The sequence below is a fragment of the Camelus dromedarius genome, chromosome 17 (assembly GCF_036321535.1).
Source record: "Camelus dromedarius isolate mCamDro1 chromosome 17, mCamDro1.pat, whole genome shotgun sequence".
Classification (NCBI taxonomy): domain Eukaryota; kingdom Metazoa; phylum Chordata; class Mammalia; order Artiodactyla; family Camelidae; genus Camelus; species Camelus dromedarius.
In genome coordinates, this window is record NC_087452.1 from 21458179 (window position 1) to 21479713 (window position 21535).

The window sequence follows — 21535 nt, forward strand, 5'->3', positions numbered from 1 at the left end:
AAGTCCCTCGGGGAAACCTGTCCCCATCTGCTTAACTAGGTAAGATGACCCAGCCATCACCTTTCTGAACACTTTGGCTTGTCTGTCATGCAGCACTGATGGAGTTCTATGTGAAGGAGACCAGCAGGGGGCACAATACTTAAAAAAGTGGGAATAGAAGATAAAGGGAAAGGGGGCTTCTTGGTCATTCAAGACATCAGGAATGTACTGAGCCTTGGGCAAAGCCCAAACTTGTGGGCTTGATAAAAAGACCTCACCAGAAAGCAAAGTATGGTCTAATAGGGAATAAGTAAGGGAGTGGAAGAGAAACACATGGACTTGATTTTTCAGGCATCCCTGCTGTGTACATTTCTCAGACATCTATCCTGGCCAAAGTGTTCATCTTCTAAGATAATCACAGAGATGGATGGTGGAGTTAGAAAACCAAATGGAAATAGTAGATCAGTTCTCAGAAGGTCTGTCCCTGGAAGAGTGAAGAGTGCATCTCCAGAGGCATTTATGCAGTCCCTGTCTGTTTCCTTATCTTGCAGGGTAAACTAGGTTGCATTCTTTTGCTTTTGTGATTTATAGAGAATCCACTGTTTTCTGGATCATTTTCCTACTCATCATTTCTTGCCCAGAGTGCTGAGCAGTGGCTAATCAAGAGAAAAATACTAAGACCCATTTTTTGAGCTAGGAATAGGACTCAAAAAGTGGCAATTTGTGTATAATTGGATGTTAGGTTCTGTCCTTACATTATGTATTCCTTACAAATAATCTTCTGCAAACTGGAACCACTGACCATCAACTTTATGAGACACACTGCTTAGAAGTCTCAAGAGTATACTACCATTATAAAAAAAAAATTCTCTGATCTGTCTTATTGAGTTTACTTTTAGGTTGTGATTGGAACTCCTAATTAATCTCTGCAAACATGGGGATATGGAAAGGAACTCAGCAGAAAAGCAATTAAAGGGCTCTCTGATTGTTTTTCCCATTAACCAAGTCTATTGAAATCACTAAGCCAGCTGTGGCGAGTCTATTTAATAACTTTCTTTTCATTTCCTGATTTCTTACTCAGTTTCTCCTGCACTCCTCATTCCTGGGCAGCCTGGATTCATTGTTTGCTATTTCCATCCATATGCTACTTTAAAATAATCGCATGTGGATTTATGTTAAATTCTGCCTTTAGAGTTGATTTCCTTGGCTAGCAGTTATCAATGATGGAAACCGGTGTAACAAAAGACTGGGATAAATGATGAAGGGGGATAAATAAGAAACACCCCCCCCCCAGCATAATGTTCAATAAGGTGCTGAAATTATAGATTTTATTTTTAATTACAAATAATTTTCTCCAGAAAGGCCCCTCGCGTGGTGAGGCACAAGAGGGCAGTGTTACGTTAAATTACGTTAAATTAAACTTTATGAAGATTTGATGAGTTGCAAAAATCTGGAGGGTTTAGATTAACCATGATGTTGGAAATGAGACTCTAGTAGCAGGGAGAACGTGAATAATGCAAGAGGAGAGACTGGAACCCATCTCCCAGTGCCCAGATCCACTGACTGTGCTTCATATTAGCCAGTAGACTCATCTGAGTGGAGGTGAGAAATGAGTCCTCTGCAGCTGAGCCATATCAGGGATTTTGTAGGCCATGATTAATCTGAAATCCGTTTTTAATGACTCTTGGATTTTATAAGTCATGCTTATCTTTATAATTTGATACTGTGCTAGAGCTCTCTGGAGAGAAGGCATACGGCCAAGTAAAAGCTGGGGGTTGGGGCAGGGGAGGTGAATAGTTGTGATGAAAAGAAACTTCATTATTGCAAGGATTTGTATCTCACTGTTTTAGGTTCAGTGGACTTTAGGGCTTCATCTGAGGAGCCGAATGTTTGATTCAAGCTTCAAAGCCAAGAAGCATTAGTGTTTCAATTCCTTCAGGGTACTAACCAAGGAGTATTATTGGCCTTGAACTAAGCAGACCTCATTGTCTCTGCATTTTGCCTATTTGCTGAGCTCTTTTTCTTCTAGTATCTTCTCCCTTCCTTCTGGCTACCATGACTTTTTCTTCCTTCTACTGGATACTTCCACTTACCCTTGATGGTTCCTCCACAAGCCACTTCTTTTGTCTTGTGCCTCACTTCCACATCTGTAGAAATTGGTCAAAAATGATACTACAAAGCTTGTATATGAAATAAAATGAACAAAGTCCCTAGCATAATGACTAGCATATTTGCCTTTTATTAAATGATAAATAATTTTATTATCTCCCTGATACTGTCAATCTATGATATGTCAATCTAAGATAAGTTGAAAATGAGTTCAACTTATCCTACAATTTTAAAGTATTTTCAGCATCAAAATACCCTTAAAATTTGTGTTTTTTATAAATTTTAGAGAGCTTTTCTGAAGTCAGGTTGACTGTATAATTGTCATTTATCATTCAAGCTGGGACACCTTTGCAAATGAGAGGTAATACTATTAGTAATTACTCTACGACAACAGGAATAAAGCTAGACTGTCGTAACCAAATTGGGATGTATGGTCACATTAGTATAATGTACAAGTTTTGCTGAAGCTATAAAATCAGATTCAAAATGCAGGGAGACTGTCAAATGAAGCTTTATGACATGAGCTTGCAGTGAGAAACCACTGCAGAAATTGTAGAAAGAAGGAAATACAACAATTGGAATTGTTTTCTAGGGTTATTAGAATAGAAGCTCTATCCTTATGGTTTTTATTATGATTATCTCCAATGCACAGGCAAGAAAACCATGACTATCTGAAGATCTCAGTTCCAGTGCCTTAGCATTTACCCATGCCTCCTGGAGCTTCAGGCCAGTTTTCATAGCACTGAAAGCTGTGTAGGAAGTGTTGCTTTAATTTCCTAACATCTATGGAGTGGTGTTTGCAGGTCCTGGTGGGGACAGAGCAGGGCCTGGGAAGAGGGTTCTATTCAAATATTACCTACTCAGGGTCAGACCGCTGGAACCCTCCTCCCTGGTGCCATGACCCTTTTTGAGTTACTTTCTGATTGCATTATATTCTGTGTATTGTCTCTTGAGGAAAAGGAAATCTGTCTCATTCATCATCATCACCAATCTGTGAGGATAGTGCCTGGCACATAGTGTAATGTCCTTGAACTAAAGAAGGGGAAAATAATGACTTGAACCCTTAAAGAGTTAGAAAGGAAAGGGCTAGCCAACCCAGATAGATGCCAAAGATCCTTGCAAAGAAGACCTAAAAATTGTAATGTTAGTAGCTAAACATTTAGAGAGTTGTGACTATGTGCCAGGCCTTGCTAAACTCTTTACATTTTGATTTCATTGAATCTTTATAATAGCCTTAGCCCTGATTTATGGGGAAACTGAGGCTCAGAGATTTTAGGTAACTTGTCCAAGATCATATGGCTGATAAGTCAGTCTGGACAAAAGCAGAGTTTTCAGACACAGCTGCTGAAGGAATTGCAGAGGGGGTAACATGAGGCATGGGCTCCCCAAGGTGGGGGAGAGCTGTTTCCATGCTGCCCCTCACATCATTAACCAAAATTTCTGTGATCCTTTCCTTCTAATATAGACCCATCCATCACACCCTTTACCTCTTCTTCCTCTATTCTCAGAGAATCTTTGTTTTAGTGAGTTTGAATTCCAGGTGACTTCTCCATTTTGAAATAATTCCTCTTTGGAGAGGTCACTTGAGCTACCGAAACAAAAAATCCAATACTGACCTATCAAGTGCCACTTGCCACAATAGGTAATGCTTGTGAAGTTGGTGCAGTAGGTTTTGAGTAGTTAAGAAAGATTACCTCTAAGTGGTGAAGAGAAGTCACTTACTTCTCTGGTTGGTATTGCCGGTGAAGTCACTCTAATTCCATTTACCTGTTAAAAACCTCTCCTTGGAAGCTTCCTAAAGGCTGGGTACATTTGCACCCTTTTTTTTGTCTCACAGTTAGATTTAATGGGCACTGATCTGCCTGCCAGTGTGCTGGCTGCCCGCAGCCTTGCTGCCAAGTCAAAAGCAACCAGCTAATAGGACAGATTCTAGCGTTTTGTGTAGGTGCTTGCCAGCTGTTCTGACACCATTCTGGGGTATATTCTTGGCAGATAGAAAGGAAGGAAATACAGCAATTGGAATCATTTTCCCAATATTACTTAACAGCACAGATATATTAAAAGAACGATCACATTACATTTTGTATTGGGCCACAATTTAATCAATCCTTTGAAACAAGAAGAAAATCAATATATTTTACCCCACTCCGAGTGTGTGCTTGAAAGTTCCTATTTAGGAATGGTCCGCAAGTGAAAGGTTTATGGTTAAAGCTTCCTGTTATTACAGGATGGACTATTGCTTTTCCTGCACAGTATCTATTCTCTATCCCTTAGGATGATCTAGGGGTTGCTGCTGTAACAAACAGCCCCTAGATCTATTTCTTGCTTGGCTGCATAGCCACTGTGCTTTGTCTGGGGGTTGTTCTCATACAGTCTTTCAGAGCCCAGGGTGAGGGAGGTTTTATCTTAACATATGCTTCCTCCGTCACTGCAGCAGTGGGGTGGCAACATGGAGAATCACAAATAGACCTACAAAGCTTCTTCCAGAAGTGATGCTAACTCACATCTCATAAGCCAAAGCAAGCCACTTGTTCACATCTAAATTCAAAGAAGCTGGGAAGTATAAACTCGCTGCATGCCTAGAAGGCAGAGAGCTAAAAATGCTTGGTGAATAGCACTAATGACCTCCATACCTTCTCTTTTTCACCAATTTTTCATCATGAAAACTACAGATGTGTAGAATTGTTGAAAAATCATACACTGAAGTGAATATCCATGTGCCTTCCACACCTAGATTCAACAGTGGTTAGTTTTTGTCATTCTTGTGCTCTTCTCTGTGTCTGTCTGTCTGTCTGTCTCTCTCTATAGATGCATCTGTGTGTATGTATGTTCTGCCCTCTCATCATGGTAACATACATGGGTTTTGCTTTGGTAAAAAAAGATTTCCCACTTTTAATCATGTGATTGTGAGAGTTTGACAACTTGACTTCTACTAACTTGACTTTCTTGGTAGGAGCTACAAGAGGAGACTCATCTTCTTCCTCTGGTTGGTAACATCTGAGGAGGTGATGCTGGAACTGCTGCAGGCATTTTGTATCCAGGAAGAGAGAGCTTGGAACTACCAAGGGCCCAGCAAGTGAAGCCTGAGGTTAAAGCCAAGATGGGCAGAATCAGACTGAAGAGATGGGGAGGAACCAGATCCTTGATGATATTGTTTGAGTCCACCTTGAAATCAGCATTACTTCTGGTCTTTTCATACAGGTGAGAAAATTAATTGTTTATTTTGTGCATAAGAATATAAAAAGAAGACAAGAAGAGAGGACCTCTGTCAGTGCCATGATGTCTAAAATGTGTTAAATGCTATTTGGCCCATGAATGATGGCCAGTTGCTTAAAGCTCACGTATCATGTCTTCCTTTCTCACATATCATCACCAATTTCATCATCATCATCATCATAATACAAAGAGTTATGATTTGTATAAATAAAACTCATTTTCTAGGCCTTCTATTTCTTGTATTTTTCAGGACACTTGAAATTGGAAGTGGCCAGTACTCAAATGTGTGTAAACTAAACATGGCTCATTTAACAGGTTAGTCTTGTGGGGGATTCATGCTTCAGGCATGGCTGGCTGAATACAGGGGTTCAAATGCTATTTTTCTCATCCTACATGTAGGCTCTTTTCTCAAGGTGAGGAAAAAAATGAGCTCTGACCATACCTAAGTCACACTGTCCCAGTTAAGCCATTCCAGAAGAAAGAGTTACGTTTCTCTACTTGTGTCCATATATTGCAAAAGGGAAGGAGTTTGCTTGGTTCAACTCCCCTTTCTGAATCAATTGCTGCAATTCCTATTGCAGAGAAATTGAGAAATCCATTTGTTCATGTGACCAGGGAAGAGAGTAGACACCATGGTTGAGCACTCATATACTAGGTAGTGGTGGTTGTGGGTGCCAGTTCCAGAAATAAGGATGCTTGGCAGAGGAAAGCAACTGAGTCCTCTCCATCCACCCACCTATCCATCCAGCCAGCTATCCAAAAAAATTGGGTAGACGTTTACAAAAAGTGTCTTATGGGGATAAGCAGTGTGCTAAGCCCTGCATGAGACTCCCAAGGAGAGTTGAGCACAACTCACACATCAAGATAGTGTAAGGTCAGAAGTGCTAAGTAGGGTAAGAGGGACATAGTTGAAGGGCTACACAATTTCAGAGGAAGGAACTATGACCTCCAGGGGAAATTGAGAATGACTCTTCAAGTAATATTAGCATAATGATGAAATGTGTGCGTTACTGGTGCTTAAAGCTAGAGTTTGATACTTGGCTCCGCTGGTTATTAGCTGTATACCACTGGCACTTTCTGACCTCACTTCACTATCTCCAAAATGGGGGGGGGGTTGGCAGCTGCCTTAGAGGGACATGGCCTGGGGAGGAGGCACGTGCCCATTTTTAGCATAACACCTAGCAGGAAACAAAAGCTCAATGAATGGCAGATGTCACAGTTTTATTGTAATTGTTTTGAGAGCTTTATTTGAAAAGTTCCACCTGGAAAAGCAATGTGACATCCTTAATGACATTTGTGAATGTGCCAAGGATATGGAAAACTGGCATGATTATAAAAACACCAGGGTTTGTTCTATGAAGATGAAGGAGGAAGGGGTCTCTCTTTTTTACATGATGAGCAGTAGCCGCCGGGTGGGTGGCAGCTCGATTGTGTCATGCCCAGTGTGTGCCTGGGACTTTGTGTTTCCTACTGAAGGGGATAAAGAGACAACTAAAGAAAAATAGACATGAATTATAGGGGAAAGGGCACTGAGTCTGTTTTGGATTAGTGGAAATGAAATGGGTGGAAAACATTTGGTTGTTTAATCATAAGAAGAGCTATTTAAAAAGTCCCAGGTTTATATGTTCTCCAGAATGTTTCTTCTAATAATAATGCCAGGGAAGTCGTGTGATGTAGGGGAGAAAATGTAAGCTGAGTTTGGGAGAACTGATTTTAGTCTTGACCTCCACCAGGTGCTGTTATGGAATATGGCAGGCTCACTTAGAGTTATCAGCCAGTTTCCTCACCTGGAATTCAAGGTGATGCTCTGCCTTATTTGGAAGGTTTTGAGGGAGAGAATCAAGTGACACAGTAAACTCTGAGTCACTAGCACTGTGATGCAAGGAGTTTTGGATGCAGGGTGCAAGGGTTGTGTCTGGTCAGCTCAAGACAGCACAGAATTTCCTATCCCCATGTGGAGCTTTTCTATGTAGGGTGTCTGCCAAAGCCTGGAATTTGGAATTGATAGCCCTGTCTTTAGAGGATGACTTGTTTGCTATGAGGGTATTTCAGTATTGTGTGTTTTGTTTTGTTTTGTTTTGATGAAAATCTAACAAAACAGTACAAACATTCTGAATCATCTGTTTCTCCTTATAATCAAGTATTGCCACGCAATTCCAGTGCCCACATTTGCATTGGTTTTGTGATGGTCTTGGAGCCAAGAAGAACTACTTTGACTGTCACAGCGTAAGGAGTAAAGGCAGACCTTACACATACATTCTGAATTCCTGCCAAGGGACGGCCACATAATATCGTGGCAAACTATATGAACAACTCAAGTAAATTTGCAAGTGGTGATTTTGGGGTCAGCTAGCAGCATTATCTCTCCTATTATTATTTATATTAGTGTGAATTTTTAATTTTGTTTGGATTTAGTTTTGAATTTTTATAATCCTATAAAATTTATAAGTAAAAGAAATGTTTGCCTGATTTTATATTGGTATTTTGTTAACATAATATAAATAAGTACCCCTAAATGTCATTTAAGTAAAGTTTGGGCATTGGTATGATTTTATTATTTTCATTGAAAAAGAATCACATTGTATTTGTTTGGGAAACAGTGATGTTGAATATAAAAGCTTTCATTTGGAATAAGCACCGAAAAAGATGCTCAATATCATTAGTCACTAAGGAAATGACAGTTAAAACCACCACAAGATATGCTATATATCCATTACAATTGTTAAAAAGACTAGACCATACCAAGTGTGGATAAGAATGTGTAGCCACTGGAGCTCTCTAAGCGTGCTGGTAAGAAGGTAAAATGGTGTAGCCCCTTGGAAAGTAATCTGGCAGTTCCTTAAAAAGTTAAATGCAGTTAATATATGATCCAGCTATTCCACTCTGACATATTTATCCAAGAGATGAGAAAACATATATTCCCACAAAGATATTATGTGATTGCTCTTAGCAGTTTTCTTTGTAATAGTCTCAAACTGGAAACAATCCAGATGTTCATCAATAGGAGAATGGGTAAACAATCTGTGGTATATTTATAAAATTGGATATTACTCAGCAATAAACAGGAGAGAACCATTAATACCCTCAATATTGTGAATGAATCTCACAATTTATATGCTGAGTGAGAGAAAGCAGCCCCATAGATACATAGTCTATAATTCCATTTAAATATAACTTTAGCAAATGCAAACCAGGGTGTAGTGACAGAAAGACCACTGGTTTCCTGAGGGTTGGGTGGTGACGGGGAGAGAAGGATGATACAGGAACATGAGAAGGCTTTTAGGGGAGATAGATAGAATCATTTTTTATTGTGATGACAATTTCATCACTGTGGGCATATTTCAAAACTCATCAAATCATCCCCTTTATGCACAATTTATTGTGTATCAATTATACCTCAATACAATTGTTGAAAAACAAAAAACACACACTGCCAAACCTTGCCCTCACACTGACTTGGTTTTGAATCCCAGCTTTGCCTCTTGCTGTTAGTGTTAGCTTGGGCAATTGTTTACTTTTTGAGAGTCAGATGTGCAGTGGATATAATGATACCTGCCCCAGAAAGTTGTCTCTGAGTCAAGTGAAATGCATGTGCCTTCTAGCAAAGTCCTTGGTATTTAGTAAGTGCCCAGTAAGTAGCAGTTTACCTGGAGTGGGATTCTACCTGAGGGAAAGCAATCTGGGTCATACGTTTATGTACATATCTGTTTTCTTATTTCTGAACATCACAGTATATTCCCTGCTCTCATGATCTGTGAATACGTCAATAAAAATGTGCAACCATTTTAAAAAAACTTGTATGCAGAGCTCCTAACAACAAAAATGCCCACTCCTTAGGGTGCATCCTACCTTAGTGAAATCTCTTAGTTGGAATCTCTACGGGAAAGAACCAGGCAGCAGTATTTTCACAGCGTCGAGGTACCTCAAATACCCGGGGGTGTTTAAGAACGAGGGCTCTGTGGCTGTGCCACTCAAGGTGTGACCCCTAGACCAGCAGCCTCACATCATGTGGGAGTTTCTTAGGAGTGCAACAACTCAGGCCCAAACCCAGATCTGCAGAATCAGAAGCTGTGTTTTATTTAATAAAGGTAATGTGTGTGCACGTTAAAGATTGAGGAACAACAGGAGGGATTATCTCAGAGGGTCTTTCCTTCTTTCAAATACCGGGCCATGTTTTTTGAGTCTGATGTAACATAGTATCCCATTTTGAATCTTGTCAGGCAGAATCAAGGAGACCAGGAGATTATAGCTCAGAGGGAAAGGCAGGTTAGAGAAACGTTTGCTAGAGGAGATGCTACTTCCCAGAACAGAAGGCCCTCTATTAGCCCTGTATATAATCATAATTTTGGATGATTGGAGACAAATTGACAAATACAGAAACTCAGTATTTATATACTTACCAAAGTGGCTCCATTTATGTGGCTCATTTTCAGACAATTTCCAAAGGTTGCTGTTAACACAATACATTTTTCTTTCATGAACCTGATTTGATGGGCCACTATTTCAGTTCAATTATAATCAATTGAATTAATTGTATGCATGACAGAGCAGAGAGGTAAGGTGCTTGACTCTGGAGTTGGCCTGACAGGATTGGGATCTTGACTCAGTGTAGAATGGAAGAATGAATGAATGAATGACTTAGCTGTACATAACATGACTGTTGGGCAGGGGATAAGGTCCAGAACACTATAGATGACTAGCAGAGATGAGGTAATAATTCTGGTGAACAGGAGGGCAGCATGGTGGCTCTCCAGTCCTACCTCAGAGGGTTGAAAGCGGGGGACAGGTGATATAGTGTAGATGGGAAGGATGGAGTTGCCTGGGAGATGGAGGTGTTCATGAAATGTACCTGCATCACATCTTTGCCCAAATTAAATGATACACATAACAATGACACCTAGCACATGGCCTGACATCTAACAGTGCTTTTAAGTGTTAACTATCACTAGGCCCAGGGACAAATCTGTTGTTACTGTTTTCTGTCAAACAAGAATCTCTGCAGGAACCAGCTGCCTCACTATTGTTATTTCATTATCCTCCTTTTCTAAAGGAAGTTACTTTTAACTGGAAAGCCCAGCCCCACATGGCTCCATTCTAATGCTCTGTTTCAGAGATCATCAAATACTTCTTTTATTAAGACATTTTTATGGAAGTATAGTTGATTTACAATGTTAGTTTCAGGTGTACAGCAAAGTGATTCAGTTATACATATACATACATATATATTTTCTTTTTAGCTTCTTTTCCATTATATGTTATAACAAGAAACTGAATATAGTTCCCTCTGCTATACAGTAGGTCCTTGTTTATCTATTTTATATAGTAATGTGTTTCTGTTAATCCCCAATTCCTAATTTACTGCTCCCTGCCATTTCCTCTTTGGTAAATACAGTTTGTTTTCTATGTTCATGAGTCTGTCTTTAGTTTGTAAATAAAATTTGTATATATTTTTTTTTTAGATTGCACATAGAAGCGATATCATATGCTATTTGTCTTCCTCGGTCTGATTTACTTCACTCAATATGATTATCTCTGGGTCCATCCATGTTGATGCAAATGGCATTAACCGTGAAATACTTCTTTGCAATTGCTCTCCTGTATTTAGTTATCTAACTTGATTTTTAGTATCACTTAATAAAAAAACTTAAATAAATACATATTTTTCTGGAATAAATAGAAAACACATATAAGAAAAATAAGAAAAACATAATATATAACTCTAATCTTTTGTTGTTTAGTATTTAGGTAGTTGGCAATGTGTTACCATTTTAAATCATGCTGAGATGACCATCCTGGTCTGCAAATCTTTGTGCATATCCTTTATTATTTCATTACCATATATTTTGCGAGCAGAACCAACAAGGTTATTTGTCACCAGCTTTGGTTTTGATCTCTAGCCCTAGATTCAGGGTGTAAGTCCCAGGTAGAAATTTAGGTCTGTCACTGGGGAGGGGTTTGATAAGTGTTGAAAATTTGCCCTTACTGATTTGTATGGAGCTTCCCCTGAGACAGAGCCTGCTCTGGGGTGTCTTGGAGGTAACATTTCAAAATAATATTTGGGAAATTCACCTAATAAAAATGCCTGAAGACTGCATTTTCAATTCTGCAGGTATTTTTTCCCCAGGGTATTCCTGCATAGCTGCCTCTAAACCCAAGGTCTAAAATGCTGATAGGAACGGTGATCTCTCTTTTGAGTATGGAATTTTCTTCCCTCTTCAAGAGAACTCAAACTACTATTTTTGTCAGGTTTTGCACAGCCCCGAATTTTGGAAAATTGCATCATTTTACGATCAACAAAGACATACTAGTTCAAATTGGTCATTCTAATGATTAATAGAGCATCAGTTTGAACAGAAACCCAATCTAAGCCAACCAGTCAAACTTATTAGAACAAAATATTTCCTCTAACAGTGAAGTAAGAATTAGAAAATCACTTCTTTTTACTAGAAGAAAAGACATAGAACATTTCAGGAATTCACATTGGAGAAAGCCTCACCTCTTTCAAGACAGTGCAGTCTTTGATGGATAAGTTCTCCATAAGCTGAGAAAAAAGATAAGCATTTTAGAGGACCCTGAACATTCAGGGGTGCTGCATTCAAATTACCAGTGAGAAAGGAAAGCGAGAAGTCGTGGCTGCTGACTTGGAAATTAAGGATTTAAAATATTCCCAACTGGCTTCCAGGGAAATTCCACAGCGTGTTTGCACAATATCTCCAGCTTTGAGGCCCCATATGGACTTCTAGCCTCAAGACACAGCTGTCCAACAACAAAGGGAGGTAATCGAACCATATAGCAGAATAGAAATTCCTGTTCTCAGCCTCTGGTTTACAGTACTCGGCCAGCTAAAATGTTTTTCATGTGATCTTTCTAAAATACTTAGGTGGAAAACCTGAAGCTAAAAATGTGTTACAGGTAGCAACCTAACTTTTTTGTTAAATGGAAAGATTTGTACAGCCACCTCATGAAAGAGGATAACCAAATGGACAGTCAGTATTTGAAAGTACTTGAAATATACTCAACAGCATTAATTACCATAAAAATGCAAATTAAAGCCATAGTGAAATATCACTACAAATCCTTCAGTATGGCTCAAATTGACTGTATGTCAGAAAGTGGAAAGTATATATGGATAGCTAACGCCTTCATAATTCAACACTAATGTGTTGACTGTCCCAAAGGAAATGTGTTCACATGTGCACCAAAAGGCAGATATCAGAATGTTCATAGAAACATTATTTTTAATGGCCACACAATTGGAATCAACCCCAATTTTATCAGCAGTAGAATGGGTAAATAATTTTGTGCTGTATTTACATGGAAATACAAAACTACAAACTATTGTGCATGCAACAACATGGATCAACCCCAGAGATGCAATGTTGGGCAACACAAGCAGAATACGGTAAATACTGTGTGATTCTGTTACATGATATTAAAAACAGGCCAAACTAATCAAAGGTGTGGGTCAAGATGGTGGCTACCTCTCATGGGTGAGGGAGGAGGAATGATTGGCAGGGGGTTAAGAGAGAGATTTCTAGAATGCTGATCACATTCTATTTCTTTCCTGATTCTAGGTGTGTGAACAGTTTGTAAAAGTTCACTGAATCACACAGTTATTTATGTAGGGTACTTTTCTGTATGTAGGGTATACTTCAATGAAATAATTTACTTAAAAAAAAAAAACGGATCACAAAGGCAGCCATCTGTTTTTATCAGGTGAGGAAAAGGACTGTGTTTTATTCAGGGACGATGGTTTTTTATAATTGCATCTTATTCTGCTAAGTGTGGGATAAATGTTTGTGGGTAAACACATTTTGCTAAATTGAATCTTACTCCTTAAGGAGACCCTGCGATGAATCATTCTGAGGTCTTTGCTCTCTAATTCATCTTGTCTGTGAATTAAGACTTTTACTCATTAAGCGTGCCCCCAAAAAGGTGCATCATATATGGGTCATTTGCAGTTGTTCTGTTTTTATTATTTTAAGTTAAGCTGTCTTCTCAAATGGCATCTACATTCATTACTGTATTGGATTCCTAGGGCTGCCATTACAAATGACTATAAACTGGATAGCTTAAAACAATAGAAGTGTGTTCTCTCTTAGTTCTGGAGACCAGAAGTCTGACATCAAGGTGTCATCAAGGATACATGCCCTATAAGGCTCTGGAGGAGAATCCTTGCCTCTTCCAGGCTCTGGTGCCTCCTGGCATTCCTTGGCGTATGGCATCATAACTCCAAAGTCTTCCTCTGTGTCTGCACATGGCCTTGCTCTCGGTGTTGCTCTGTGTTTTCTCCTCATTTTAAGAGAAAGGCCACCCTAAATTCCAGATGGTTTTTTAATCTTGAAATCCTTAAGTACTTACATCTGCCAAGACCATCTTTCCAGATAGGTCACATTCTGCGGTTTTGGGTAGACATGAATTTGGGAGAGAGATGAGATCACTATTCAGCCAACTGCAGTGGGCTCAGCTCACCACAGCCTTGCTCTGCATGCACTTGGCTACATGGACTGAAGGCTCCCAGGACCCCCATCTCCTAGAACATTGATTTTCTCTTTAGTCGTTCAGCGCAAATTTTTGAGCCTCAACTGTATGCTTGACATTACCCCAGACATAGAAGATAAAGAACTTCATAAGTAGTGTTAGGATATCACTAGGTACCAGGATTTTTATCATGTAATCCTCTCCACAATCCTGTAATTTTATTGATGGTACAACTATTGGACCCACGTTCTTCTAAGTAACTTTCTCAGAGTCACACAGTTAATGAGTATAAGCTCAGGTCTACCTGCTCCAAAAGGCAAGATGCTTGTTCATAAAACTGTACCACATGGCAGTGAGCATTAATTGCATACTCACTTTGGGTCAAGGCCCTGAATTAGACAATAGGGCATCGGAATGAATGAAACATGGGCTCTGCCTCTAAGAAGCTCATGACCTGTATACCTACTTAAACTGAGAGTATTAATGGCAAACCATTCATTCAACAAATACATAATAAAAGCCTTGCATGTGCTGCTCATGGTTTTAAGTAGGATTAGTCACTGGCAAACATGACACACAAGATCCTTGTTCTCTTGGAGCTTACAGTCCACTAGGGAGAACAGAAAAAGAGGAAGTAGGCAGAGAGGAAATAAGTATGTCCGCATTTGTAATCAATATCACATATCAGTATCTTGTGACCTTGCCCTCTGTGTTGCTCTGTGTTCTCTCCTTCTTTTAAGAGGAAGAAAGTCTACCGTAAATTCCAGATTTTTTTTATCTTGAGATTCTTAGCTAATTACATCTGCAAAGACCTTATTTCCTGGGAACTGGGAAATCAATAGTGGTTCAGCGTCACCCCTTCTGGAGAAATAGTAATTTAGCAACAGCCTTTGAAAGCAGAATCAAGTGTAAACACTTGTGGTGGTAGAGTCTAGAGGTTAGGGTATAAGGCCCTACATAAATCCTGGCAAAGCTACTCAAGACTTGGGTGATGTCAGGAAAATTACTAAAAACCTCATCTGTAAATTAGAGATGATAACGTTCCTACTTGGGAGAGCTGTTTTACAAAGTGAAACTAACAAACTCAAAGAACTTGTCACAGTGCCTGCTACATAGTGAAGGCTGAGCAAAGATAGGACTCATAGGTATAATGCAGGCTAAGGTTAGAGAAGAGGATGGGGTGGTAACTAGGTGCTCAAGCTTTCCTGCCCGCCTCTATCTCTGATACTACTCTGCATTTGACACACCTCCCCTGCACAGGAGGCTGGGATGCAATAGCAAGGTCACACTCAGTTTAGGAAGACAATGGCTGACCATGAGGGAAAGTGGATGCAGTGTGTGCTCTCTCTCTCAGAATCCTGCTTTTATTTTCAGTTTATGGGCTTTCCACCAAGCCCTCCTCTCATTCTCTGTGCGCTGAGACTGTTTCCTACTACATCGAAGCCACTTGCTGCTCAGTGGAGCCTCCCCTCCCTGTTGGCCAGTACTATGGCGCATGGGCAGATGTTGCTGGTTGCATCTCAAGTATTCAGGGAATAGTTTGAATATTGACAGCAGTTGCACACTGTTCGCAATTGCAGAGCTGATTTCTCTCTCTCCCCCCGCAGTGATATGATAGATTTCATTCCCAGAGAGCTCTGCAGGTAAGATTTAAGTATGTTTTTCCCTGCTGTGAGTCTGGAATAAAGTCTTCGCAGACTGCTGAAGCAGGTTCCGTGAATCAGTCCCACTTACTGGTGCTCCTCGTTCCTCTGCATGGAGGATACAACCTGATTGAGTAAATGTCACTCTCCGCTTCCATTTGTCACCAGCCTCAGACATGCTGCCGGGCGGTGATACTCAGTTCCTATCGGCGCATTACAGAAGCAGAGAGTCTTTTCCCAGTGCAGCCTTTCAAATGAGAGGTGGTTCTGCAACATGCCAGGGCCACTCTGTGTGGCTTAAGAAGCCTGTGATCCCTGTGGGACCAATACAGAAGCATCACTCTGGATAAAGTCTGTCTCAAAGCTGATGATGGCTTCTGTCAAGATGTAGAATTTTCTTCTTTTGTCTTTAAGAGGTGGGCCATCTGGATTGTTTGGACAAAATGTTTACAGAGGATAAAAGTACTGGCTCAGGAATGATGTGGCTCATGTTTGACTCTGCCGTTTACCGTTCTGTAGCTTTGGACAAGTTTTTTAACCTTTCTGACTCTCTGTCTGTCGAATATTACTTAATTGGGGAGTTTGTTAAATGATACCCTGTGTGAAAGTATGGTCCCTGACACCTGGTAAATGGGAGATAGACACTATCTTCAGCTTAAGGTGACTCCACAGCCTTATGTTTAACCACTCACTGTCTGGTCAAATGAGATTGTGTTTTTAAAAATGAAAAATCTCCTCAAAACTCTTTTTTTCTCAGAAGATTTCTTAAACACCTTTTGGTGCCCTGAGTCTTTTACCTGGCATGTAGGGACTGTTGAGGGCTGACCCAGGCCACATTTCCATCCTCAAGCCCTAGTACTGCTGAGGTCTGTGCTTTCTTACTGTCACTGTAATATTCTTACCATTCTCACACAGGCGTTTGAGCCTTTGCATATCTCTTCCCTCTTTCTCTGATGTCCTTTCCCTGACTGCTTGTTTGCCTAAAAAACTTCCTTTTCTTTTACACCGTTATTGTGGTGTACATATTTCAGATGTACAATTTGGTGAATTTTGATAGATGTATGCACCAATGAAACCACCACCACAATCAAGATAGCTTAACATTTCCATCATTCCCCAAGAGGTGCAAATTTTGAATTCCTGACTTATCCCTTCCTTTACCCCCTGGTAACCATAAGTTTATTCTATGTCTGTGAGTCTGTTTCTGTTTTGTGGATAAGTTCATTTGTATCCTTAAAAACTTCTGGTTTTTTAGGCTCAGATTTGTTGACCTTCGCTATGATCTGTGACTCTGACCTCTCAGGTAGAGCCTGTTATCTTGTCCTTTGTGTTTTCAGGGCACCCTGCACATGACTCACCCAGCATGTATTATATTCTTCCAGGATTAGTTATTAGAATCTGTGTTTATCTCTGTTCAAATGTTAGTAGGTAAACTTTGAATTGCCAGCACCAATCGCAGTACCTGGCACAAAGTACCTGTAAAATCATGCTTCTCGAATGAATGAGTGGAATGTGCCTGGTGAGGGCTCTGCCCCCCTTCACGTTATTGGCCTTCCCCTATCTGACCTGTGATGGGGAGGAGGCCTTTCAGCTAAGTGATGTGTTGTATGCTAGAACAGGAGATCCGTATTATTTATAGAAGGCTGGTTTGTCTGATAGTTACTTCTCTTTCATGCAAGGACCTTGGGCAGATGGACTGGCCAGGGACCAGGAACACTTGGTATTATATATATCACAAGTTCACACTTGGCCACCAAATTTCACATCAAGAAATTTATCCTGAAAATGTAATCATTATTGGTGAAATTATTTTATATTTTTGTTGTTCATGATTGTTTTATATAGTAGCAAGCAGTTTATGAAAAACATCGAAATTGCCAGGGTGGAATTGGTTAAATACATTTTTGCAGACCTTTATGATAGACTTCAAGTTATTGATTAAAAATAAGATTGTAGATGAAAATTTTTGATTTAGGAAAAAATGTTCACATGTAGAGTAAGAAGAGCAGATTATAAAATGTATCTATAGCATGATGCTTTATCAAAGCATATTTTGTGTAATTTTATAATGTTTCTTTAAGATTTTTATCAATTATACAGTACCAATATACCTGAGAGAGAGAGAGAGAGATACACTTAGAAAAAGATTTGGAAGGTTTTATACCAAGGTGTTAACAATGCTTCTCTCTGACTGGTGGAATTAAATAAGCATAAAAATTCTTTTTTTTGTAACAAAAATATTCTGAAGTTATATTTAATTTTAAGATATGCTTATATCCAAAGTAGTATTCAGTAGGGTTTGTTTTCTAAATACTAATGTTTCCATTCCATTGAAACAAAAATCCTCTTTCACAGTAACATAGTGAAGTGAAGCTAGCTATAATTCATCAAAGTTTCCTTTTTTATTATTTGTTACAAACTTTGTGAAAGTGATGTATTTTTGGCAATTCACAAATGGATTGCTGGGGTGAAAAATTATCTTAGTACAGGCAGAAGGAGAGGACAAATTATAATCACTCCTTTAAATGGATTTTTTTTTTGAGAATTCTGATTGATTTATGGTAAAAATCAGGCTTTCAAAAAAGTTCCCCAAATATATCAGCTGACAAAAATGGTTAAACCACCCAGGCTCCAGAGATGGTAATTTAATAAGACATTTAAAATAAAGATCATGAGAAACTACTCAATGGCGGGCACGTTGCCATCTGCAAGGCTAATGTAATTACAGAGAACAAGTCTCATATAGTTTTTCTCTTCACCAAATTTCTCTGACACTCAGCATCCTTTCTTCACAGTCTTCCCCTTGATTATGCATTGTCTTTTATTTTTCCCTTGTTATTTGGAATTCTGTTCTCCTCATCACCCTGGGAGCTTCTTAAGTAAAGAGATGCCTTATACTTTTTGACCAAGCTGAAACCGAGCTAGGGCTTCATGAGTAGAGAGTAGTGGATGAGAATCCTTGGTCTATTTTTAGTATTTCAAAATGTCAACCAGACATGGTATATTTTCCCATCCTAAAGCTATGTAGGCCAACTAAAATGTCAATTGTCTTTGCTCTCTGCTGGAACTATACCAACAGGATGATCATCCTAGTTATTTTTTGTTTGCTAGATGTACCAGTTGGCTGCTGAGGACAGTACAGAAATTTCTGGGATGGTTGTGGAGAACTAGTTATCAGAGCCGTATAGTTTGACCGGGAAGGAATGACAAACCATTGGCTGAGGACATAGGTGAACACAGTGTTAATGTGTAATATATATTAGTTGGCTTGGATGGGGGAACCTTTATTTCATTAAGATAAGTTACTCAACTTACTTGACATTAAATCAAGCAGTCCAAATAACAAGTTATTGACTGAGATTTTCAATTCCTCTTGCTTGTTTTGAGGCATAGGTTGCATTGGAATCTCCTGGGGGAACTTTTGACGATATAGATTCTCTGGCTTTCCTCTTCTGTCTTCTAAGATTTTGATTGAATAGGTTTAGGATACAACCTGGGAATCTGAATTTTAAGCAAGCCTCCAGGTAATTATTATGCACAGTTAACTTCAGGAATGTCTAATGTGGATCAACATTAAGTAACTTAAAAAACCTAACAAATGAGGTTTAAAGTTTCTTTTTAAGTCTATAAAACAACAAGGATGCCTACAAGTGACCTACCTTGGATGATCGGTAGAATGTTCTAGCTCTTGCTGACTCTTCTTTCTCCCTGATCTTATCCCAAAAGACAGCTTCTGTGGAACGCTTCTTGCTTGAAATGTGAAGACCATGTCACCTGCCATGAGGTTACTGCAATTCTCTGCTGATAATATGATTCTTTCCCCTCTGGTTTGAAGATTGTGGAGACTCTAAAAACCATTAAGAGGAACAAAAAGATGACCAGATGGCATTAGTGTAAATTCTTAATTCAGTAGGAAAAAAAGATATAATTTGCTTACAGATTATATTCCAACAGATACATATAACCTAACTATTATTATCTTCTCCTTATAAGATCATATGTGTTTCCAACAGTTTATAGGAAGGAGACTCTTATCTGGGATGGGTTTGAATCCAGGTTGGTTTTCCAGTTTGGAAAGAGAACCCCTGACAATATTCTATTTACTATAGTGATGCAATGAAAAGTCCCACTGCTGTTAAGAAAGTTCTATCTAAATTACCAAAACCAATATAATTTAACACAAATAAAGCCTCAATTAAATTGAAAATCAACACATGAAAATCCCTATAAAGGAATATTATTTAGAATGAACACATATAGGGGGAAAATGATGACTTTTAAAATGTTTAAGATACAATGTTAAGTGATTAAAAATAATTACAAAATATATACTGGCATAAACCAAATTTGAGAGAAATCAAGCAGAAAAAATAAATTGGCTATCAAGGAACTCACCCAAAAATATTATCAGTGGTTTTCTTTGGATGATATAATTGCAGTCATTTTTATTGATCTTATTATAATTACTGTAATTTTCCCTTAATTTTCTAGATTTACTACACAAAGCACATTATAACTTTCTGATCAGAAACAAAGTAAATTGAATTTTTAAAGATTACCTGCATATACATTGGTACTGACCTAACTTTTATTTACCTACACTCATACGAAGATTGGAATCCTGGATAAAGAAAACAAATTAATGTTTCATAAACAATATGAAGCTGTTGGTGTCAAATGAAAATGGAGCTAGGGGCTGAGTTAACAAGGAGGCAAGTGCCTGGCCAACTTGGGGTCACCCAGTATCCACCGTATGAGACGAATGGCAGGTGTGACCAATGACTTCAACCCTCTTTTCCACAGAGCCCTGGCATCAAACTTCCCAACATCCCACCAATTAGCACCAGTTGTTTGGAAATAGCACACAGAGAATAATCTATTTATCACAGAGTCCCTGTCCCCAAGTCACTCTATCTAATTGGCAGATAAAGCAAACAGAAAAAAAGTAAAGTATAAATTCCTGGTTCTAAATAACCAGAGAAAGAAGTGTCACAAGGCAGTCCATGATTAATTACCAAATGGATCGGAGGAGGAGGACATTTTATTTGGGGATGGTGAGAACATCAATTATTTTCCAATATGTACCAGCTTTGTGATGTCAAAATATGCGGAAGAAAACTATCTCTGTCTCCCACTTCGCAGGTCAGAATCCTTTCCACTCTGGGATGATCAGAGCTGAGACATACCTAGTCAAATAGTGAAACTGAACATGTTGGTTTCTCCCTCTTGGTCTTTGTTTTTCTTTACAGTGAGTTGGGAGGGTTTGCTTTGAGAGGTTGTGGCAACTGTGATAACATGTCAATATTTTGAAACTGTAGTAGAAGGTATGAGGTTACCTAAGTATAATAAAAGCCCCTTTAAAGCTTTTATTTTCACAGACAGTGTATCCCATGAGTCAATTGATGGCCTCCCTATGTTTCTACTGTGAAAAGGCATCTTTTCCACTCTTACTTGGAAAGGTTTGCAAAACCAGTGGGTTGAAAGATGATCATTAGACTTAACCCCATTTTAGAGTATATGTATTGCTTCTCATTTCTGTGCTGATAGAGTCATAGAACAAATTAAGTCATGTAGCGGTGGCCACAAGATAGTTACGGAATGAGTGAATGCAAGTTTTGTTGCTTCCCTGTAATGGGTGTTGGCTACTTCACATTAATTTGTGAAAACACAGTATTTTTTCATGGGGTTTCACAGCAGCAGAACATTTTATATATATATATATTTAAAAATTTTTTTTAACCAAATAAGAGGAAGAGTACAAGGGCAGAAATGAATAGACCATAGTATGCCAGGATGTGGAATGGCTTTTTCTGGTGCTGTGCTGGGAGTCAGAAGACCTAGGAGTTGGTCCTAAGTTGGTCACTTATTAGTTAAATGTCTTTAGGAGTTGTGAGCCTCTATTTTTTTCCCCCTTCTTAGGGTAACAGTAGCCCAATTTTCCTTTGAGTACAACTGCCCTTTCTCTATTTAGTGTACATCACTGAAAGGTGGTGAGATGAGAACAGGCCTGGCCAGTAAGAACTGCAGTGATTGCATGAAAAATGGGCATGTAACCCAAACTGGGCCAGTTAGGGTGAATCCTGAGACTTGGCCAGAATTCTTAGGAA